Here is an 8,272-nt window from a genome sequence, read left to right on the forward strand (position 1 = left end):
TAGTGGCTTGATCTCAATCTTCCAACATTGCATACGTAGGCAGCCGTTCATACTAGACCATATGGGTACAGCCACAATTTTTTTTTTCCCCTTCTCGTAGTGTGGATGCATTTTCATCAGGACTACTTGGCAATAAGAGTGAGGTGGATGTAAGTTCTCGAAACCTTTAATTAAGCTTGAATCATTTATATCTTTATCGCTTCATTTATATGCTGTTGTCAAGGTCAACTTGTAACTCCTCAGAACCCGCTCTGCCGTAAGACATTACGGTGCATGATGGTTCCTAGTAGGTTAAGTTGCAAATTATTATTAATAGTTGGTTAGATATATTTTATTTTTTGTAAATGTTGTTAATAGTTGGATGGATGATGAATGTATTTGTGAATGTAAATGAAAATAAAAAACTTATGATATATATATATATATATATATTGGTGAATGGATGATGAATGTATTTGGGCTGAACTATCTATTGGTGTGATATTTGTAAGTTACTTGTGATGTTTCTTATAACTTGAAAATTGTCTTTTCATCTTCTTTTGCCTTGTGGAAATTTGATTTCATCTAGATGGGAAGTAGATCCCTAAGCACATGATTAAAATTGCTTCCCTCACCTGAACATGTCATTGCTTCAATTTAGATTTTGTGCAGTTAGACATGGCTGTTGTGCAATGCTCAGTACCTGTGTCCAATATCATGCAACGTGGGTATTAGATCTGTCTCAGAAATGGCCAGCCATATCCAAATAATTTATATTAAAATAATAACTAAAATTATAATTTAACAAAATATGTTAGTAATATGATCATCAACATAGCCTTCTCCACACTATATGGGGTTGTCTTTTGTGTAACTTGTTTCACAAATCATATTTAGAACAGGAATTCTTTTGTGTACTTGGGCAGACTGCTAAAGATTGGTAGTTTAATTTCAGCATCTACTAGAATTGGGGTTGTATCTTTTGCAATTTACGGTTGTTTCTCTGTTTGCAGTTGTACTACACGTAATTTTTTATAGTATTTAGCAGCAACTGGCATCGAGTATTGGTGCAGCTCTTGTGACAGTGTGGTAGCAGTCTGTAGTACTGACTCTATTGCATCTTAAAAGTAGTCCATGGGGATCTATTTGTTTTGATGAGTGCAGGACTTGCATGTCATCTTAATGCTTGTTGTGCATTGCCTTTGTATTCTTATTCAGAACGGGAATTCTTGTGATTTTCTTTTTGTAGATGGATAACATGGAGTGCTTTTTCAAGGAGAAAATGGGTGTCATTGCTGAACTTCGAAGTTCTGGAGTACCTATGGAATGTGCCTAGCCATTACATAACATGGAAGTGGGTAAAATCATGTACCTAAGCTTCGAGTACTAGTTTACAGGTATAATATGTTTTTTTAAGATTCTCTTAATGACCACAATTGTAGCGAGTCTAGAAACTGATCTCCATGATCCCATTGCACCTCTTGGCTCCATAGCTTTTTTTCTTTTGGAGTTCGATGTATGCAATATAGAAAATCCACCCTAAAACTGTTCTTTGGACTTCTGTTCACTTTATTTTTTTTTTCTTTTGAACTAACTACTTTGATTTGTTAGTGCTTTATGTATGTGCTTGAGAGTTCATCTTTTGGGTGTTCTATATTTCTTCCATAGTTTGGTAAGGACAAGGAAAATGAAAAGGAAAGCAGCTAAAGTGCAAGGTTTGCAGTTTTTGTATTATGAATGGTACATCGTCTACAGGGCTATAATCAGAGTTGTAATCTGAAACAAGGGAGGATGGCATGTTTATCCCTTATTTGAAGAGTAATATTTATTTTTCATTTGTCATCTTTGTCTTTGAATCATTTATTTTATTTATTTTTTCCTTCTTTCTCCTATTTCAGGGCTTGGTTGCAGAAATATGTGCTTTGACTATAGAAATAGCATGGAACTAGAGCCGGGAAGGTGCAGAAGAACAGATGGAAAGAAATGGTGATGCTCTAAGGATGTGGTGTCGGATCAAAAGTACTATGCCACATGCATAGAGGCCATCAACGTTCAAGAAAGCCTGTGGAAGGCAATGCCACTGCCAACAACAACACCACCACCACCACCAAATACACCATCGATTCCAACACCAATCTCTCCATTTCAATCTTCTTTAATTACGGAGAAAATATTTTGTATGTTCAAATTTAAATAGTCTTACTAGGATCCACCACATTGCTTGTAGAAACTAGCACAGCCGAATTACACTGCTGTGGCCTCACCATAAAGCTGATTGCAAGGATTGATCTACAAGCTATGGCCCAAAAACTGGTATTCACCTTTTTTTTTTTTTTACTAGAAATTTGATTTGGCAGTGATTTTGGTCATGCACAGTTATCAAAGTCGATGTTATAAAACATGTTTGAAAGTTATTTGATTCAATATTTTAATAGTAACATATGGCCCAATTAATCTGACCATGTCAAGAATACCAACTTTGAATGATTTGCCAGGTTTACTAAATACATGTCACATTTTAAGGACAAGCTCAAACATAATGTACATCCAAAATTAAAGTGGGCCACATCATTAAAAACAACAAGGATGCAAACACCACAATTGAAACTTTCTCGGGCCCACTTTTTTTTTTAAAATTTTTTTATGCCCCAACTGTTCATAAGTTGATTCCCACTTTGATTGAGGGCAGACACAAATTCAGCCTATATGACTCCTCATTGCATTGTATCTTTTGTCAATAATGACTAATTTTCCTTCTCAAATTGTTTTTTTCAACAGCGTTTTGCTGCAGTCATAATGCGGATAAGGGAGCCGAAAACAACAGCTTTAATATTTACGTCCGGTAAAACGGTGAGTTATTACTTCATGGGTTATGAGAGACTTCTAATCGTAGAAGGAAGATCTTGTGGCTGATTAGATTGCAACTCTTTTAAGAGAATAAGTGCTATGAACCTTTTCATGATAATGTCGTAGGACTTAAATACCACAGCAGGCATCTGTGCTCTAAGCACCTAGATGATGCGAGTTTATGGTTGTGCAAGGAATGAAGATTGGCAAGTCCAGGTACATGTTTGCTTCCCTTCTGTTGGTATTTGTTGTAAACCGAAAGTTGAAGTATTGGGTCTTTTAACTAGTACTTTATCTTTGGAATTATGTATTGCAATTGCTTTCAAGTTGCCCTTGGATTTTGTTTGTAAACCAGACTTGTCAATTTGGTTGAAGAATTATTACATTGTTGTTGTGTTTGGATGCAAAGTAGATTGATTTACAATCATTCTGTTTAATTTACAGGAAATGACAGAAACTGATGAAATTTCCTAGTATTTATGGCGAAGAGTTCTACCTCAAATTTCAGCAGGCACTTGTTATTGGGGTTTTATAAGTAGGGACTGCAGCAGCTAGATCTCGTGTCACATTTCAATGATCCAAACCGTTTATATGATGGGCCTCAAAGCAGATGGGGGTTAAGTAAAATAACTCTCAGATTTGGATATTTTCTTTGTTACTTCTTTTTCTGTCTTTCTCACATCAAATTCCATTCTGAATTTGTAGGCTGCTTGGATGTCCTGCTCACATTTGGGGCTTATTCAACAGCTAGAGGCATGGTGATCTCAAGGCTGTTTATTAGATTCTTTTGGTTTGGACTCAGTTCAGTATTTGTAACATATATCTACATGTGAGTGTAGTATTATGTTTGAAATTTACATTTTCATATTGTTGTGGCAGACCCATGGTCCCTTTTTGCTATTGCTGTACAGTAGTTTTTTGTATCCTTGTACTCATACATGCTTCCCAAACTGCATTACAGGAAGGTTCTGGAGGAAAAGATAACCGGAACTCAGATTCTTTCTATTTTTGGATTTATATTCTTGTATTGGGAGTTTATACTGGCATACACATATTTCTTGCTTTGCTACTTAAATTCCCAGCTTGTCACACCTTGTCAGAGATGTTTGATCAGTGGTCATTCTTTCAATTTTTTAAGTGGATTTATCAGGTACTTTTATAACTCAAAATTTGATTTTTGAGTCACTCGAAGCAGGTGACACCATTGTCCAGTCAATTACATCACTCTTGGCACTAATAAAAGCCCACAAGGAATTTCCTGACATCACTCATTTTGTTTCTTTAGTAAATGGTTTCCTTAAACCTACCAGTATTCTATATTGGTGATCTTGTTGGTCTTAGCAGAGCTGGGATGTACAGCTTTCATATTCTTCGACCATAGATGGAAAATTTTGAGTGTTATCTTTTCATATTTCCATGTCTTCTACTAATTCTTTAAACATCTTTGGTCTAATATCTTTTTCTAATTGATCAAGGTAATCATAGCAATAGGATTTGAATATTTGATTTCTAGATACTTGGTGATACCTAAATGGAAATCTTTATTAGTGCATCTTATGTACCATCATTGATTAGCTAATATACTTTAGGTCAGCAGTGCATCCTGTTAAATGGCCCACCCAATTGTTAAATGGGTACCCTCCTATTTGTCTTAGGAGTTGGTAACTTCACCCACTATTCCAGCCTTTCTTATGCTATCTTTAGTGAATTCGCTGACATGATTTGGTGCCAATGCTCTCTGAATTTAATACACAGGAATGCTATTGTTACTTGGATTGAGAAGAAAACAGGACCTGGTATTCACAATGTAACCACAGTTGAGGATGCTGAAAAGATATTAACTGCTGAGAGTAAATTGGTCATGGGTTTCCTTGACTCATTGGTGGTACTTTCTTAAACCCTGGATTAGTACGGCATAATTTCTAGAGGGTTGCACTTATAGTACTATTAAGACTGCATGGATAAGTGATGTGATTAATGGCAGATTAGCAGTGTTACTCAACGAACTTGTAGAGTTTACTTGATAAAGACTCTGGTCACATTGGGTAATTTAGTTGTTTTCTTTAACTGAGAATAGTTGGACACGATCATGTTCTTGAAAGTCTTGATTGTGTACTTTAAAGGCTTTAGCCTCGGTTGTTGAGAACCGAGGTTAAAAATAGATTTAGCTTCGGTTGGAGGCAATTGAGGCTAAAATTTGGATTTAGTCTCAGTTGGAAACAATGGATGCTAAAATTTTGATTTAGCCTCATTTCGAGAAAACTGAAGCTAAAAAGGTTCTTTTAGCCTCACTTGAAGAACTGAGGCTATAAAAGTCATTTTAGCCTCGGTTGCTAAAACTGAGGCTAAAGCCTTTAGCCATGGGGGTTTCAACCTCGGTTTGGATAACTGAGGCAAAACTGAGGCTAAAGGCTTTAGCCTCAGTTTTTAACCTTTTTAGCCACAGTTTTGAACCCAGGATAAAGCCCCCTTTTTTTCTTGTAGTGAAATGGTAATAGAGATGCAGTTTCATATATCAAAGCAGTTACAAGCACTGACAAGTTGTTGCTATCTTCTGATTATGCAGGTGTATCTTGTTGGGAAATAGGAATTTCGTAGTTCCTACACTTTCATTTGGTCATTTTGTTAGACACTAGTGCATTAAATGCAAATTGTATTGCGTTGTTGTGTATTGATTCCAACATCTAAAGATCTTTTCAAATTGTATTATGCTCTCCCAGTGAATATTATGAAGTAAAGAAACGCTCTTACCTGAACCTCTAATGGCTAGGATGAATTCTAATCTTTTATTTTGTTAATTGGTTTCAGTTGATTAAACTATTCACTTTTTATGGATTTGAGCTGGTTATTTGTAATATATGAAGGGTTAGCTAGTCTTTTCTTGGATTGAAACTGGTTGTTTGTAATATATGTAGGAAGGGCTCAAAAGAAGGTTGAACAAGAGAAGATACTAAGTAACCAATTCAAGGCAAGGCATAGCCAACAGTTGAAGGTCCAGGTAATTTCTTTTGTATGGGTCCTAGTTTGGGGGGGAAGTGTTTAGTTAGGAGGGTTAAAGTCAATTTTTGTTGGAGTGGGCCACTTGGGTCATTTCCTCTTTTATTGAATTGAGTTGTTACCAAATTTGTGATTAGGATTCTTATCAAACAATAGTGTGAATTATTTTTTGAATGACTATCAGGTACAAGATTTAAAAAATAATAATAATAATTTATCAATATATATTTTTTATTCACAGATATTGTAGCAACGGACCAAATCCGTCGCTAATTTCTCAACATTGAAAATCAATGACGGATTCGAGGTCCGTTGCTTACTTATATCGACGGACCTTATCCGTCTCTAATTTCTGATGACAATCGACGAATTTGTGGTCCGTCGCTTACTCATATTAGAGACGGACCTTATCCGTCGCTAATGTTTTTAGTGACGACTAATTTTTTGAATTTTACCGACGAATTTTTTATTTTTTATGACAAATTTTTTGTTGTTAGGAGGCGACGAACTTTATCTATAAAAAAAAATGACCTAGTAAACAACGACCGACTAAGCGACCGACGAAGTCCGTCGTTTATTTGGTTTTACGACAGATTTGATCCGTCGTAAATTAGCTATTTTGGCGTAGTATCATCAATTTAGTTTTTATTACTTAGTTTATCTTTTGATTTTTTCCTTCTCAGAATTCATCTCCCCGTGGGATCGACCCTGTATTCACGGGATACTACTTACGAACCTCTACACTTGGAGGCAAGTAATCAAATGCCTTACAAGACAATACCGCAGTAATTGATACTGACTGAAGGAATCATTATTCTAAAGCCCCTCCTTCCACAGATCCTAAATGTTTACCATTAAAGGAGGAGGAGCTGAAAATTGAACCAAAGTCTGAAACTTAAGAATGTGTTGAGACCACTGCCTGACGAGAATTTTTTTGAATTTCACCTACTCAGTCTCTTATTCACCATGGTGTACTAACATTGAAAACTTTTCTTTCATAGGTAAATACTATCCACTTTGAATACCTCAGGGGATTAAACAACGATTTTATGTTAAGGTTCATAAATTTCTCTTGACATTCATGCTCTGGGGCATTCAAGCCTATTGCAAAAATGGCTTTTGGATGATCTTGTTGAGAAATCTACTGAGAAATTTATCAACATACTAGCCGGAGAAGGAACTTTACTACATGACTGAGTAGTTTTCCCTTGCCTTCCTAGTTTAGATTAGAATTTATTGCATTTTTAGGATTAGTTTGCTTTCTTAGTATAGAATTAGGAACTTACTGCTTTTTTAGGATTAGTTTGTTTTATTAGGTTTAGTTCACTTACTGGAACATCTTTTGAATAGGAAGATCGCACTGACCCATCTGTCTGTCATCTTCTTCAAGTACCTTCTTTCCATGATCACTTCCCTTTATTTTTGTTGTCTCATATGCATTACCTATTCATATATTTATACATTGAGGACTATAGATTTTAGGTTTAGGGTATGGATTAGGTAGACTAATCAGTGTTTTCTTATGTTTCGAGCAAAATTTTTGAAAATTTTTAATTTTTCAAGTTAAAAAGACTTATTTGGAAGTGATAGTTTGTGTAATTAAAAATATTTTGAGTATGATGATATGATTAAGAGTATTGAATTTTGAATTGAAGGAGTTTGATCAACTGAGTATACCATTGCTAAGTCCTTCCAATTGATTGACTAGAAGAAAATTTTGAATATCACTTTGATCTAATTCACACATTCACACTTGATTTACTTTCTATGGAGAATACTAGAATTTCTTATTGTTAGTATGAATATCACTGATAAGTAGTGAGAACCAAGTTTGTAGATTTTTGTTCACCTTACAAGAAGAAAAAACCAGATAAAAAAAATACTAAGATCGGTAAAAAGACCATGTATTCAAATGAGAAATTCTCTGAAAAAGAATAAAAAGACCGAAATTAATATAAAAAGGGGTCGTCGATATAAAATAAAAAACTGGAAAAAGAATGAAAAAGGTGATAAGTTCGGAATTAGAGCTTGTGTTAATCTAATTGCCTTGAATTGATATGCATTACTAACATTATGAAACAATATTTGCTTTCTATGAAAAGTAGGTTGAGAATCACTGAGCACATTAGGAAATTGATATATGAACTTATACTATTAGTTAATTAATAAAGGAAGGCTTGATCCAATTGTTTACTCATTAGATTCGACTCTAAGTTTTAATTTTCACTCTCTCATCTTTGAAATCCAACTCATTCATACTTGATTACACAAAATGTTATTTTCCAAGAGAGGTTTTGAAATTTGAAGACTAAAGGTTATGTTACGCATGTTTTACTCGGGACTAAGAAAATGTTGGTTGAGGGGTGTGTTGAGTGTCAAATATTACATATTTCCCCTAGTTATTCCTTGGTTTTATGAACATGATAATGCTTAAAGTGTATATTTTATA

General features: G+C 34.8%; 2 long non-coding RNA genes across 5 annotated transcripts; both read left to right on the top strand.

Moving 5' to 3' along the window:
* The first annotated feature begins 40 nt into the window (after positions 1-40).
* On the top strand, positions 41-6,057 carry LOC131221400 (uncharacterized). Its single transcript, XR_009159242.1, has 2 exons — positions 41-149; positions 5,742-6,057. It is a non-coding gene; the product is annotated as an uncharacterized LOC131221400 (long non-coding RNA).
* On the top strand, positions 2,164-4,036 carry LOC131221399 (uncharacterized). Of its 4 annotated transcripts, XR_009159241.1 has the most exons (5): positions 2,164-2,292; positions 2,475-2,520; positions 2,758-3,042; positions 3,271-3,655; positions 3,788-4,031. It is a non-coding gene; the product is annotated as an uncharacterized LOC131221399 (long non-coding RNA). The 4 variants fall into 4 exon arrangements; XR_009159240.1 differs by having other exon boundaries at positions 2,475-3,042; positions 3,788-4,036; XR_009159239.1 differs by lacking the exon at positions 2,164-2,292 and having other exon boundaries at positions 2,371-3,042; positions 3,271-3,442; positions 3,532-3,655; positions 3,788-4,016.
* Positions 6,058-8,272: the final 2,215 nt, after the last annotated feature.

Source organism: Magnolia sinica, chromosome 12, assembly GCF_029962835.1.
Source record: "Magnolia sinica isolate HGM2019 chromosome 12, MsV1, whole genome shotgun sequence".
NCBI lineage: Eukaryota > Viridiplantae > Streptophyta > Magnoliopsida > Magnoliales > Magnoliaceae > Magnolia > Magnolia sinica.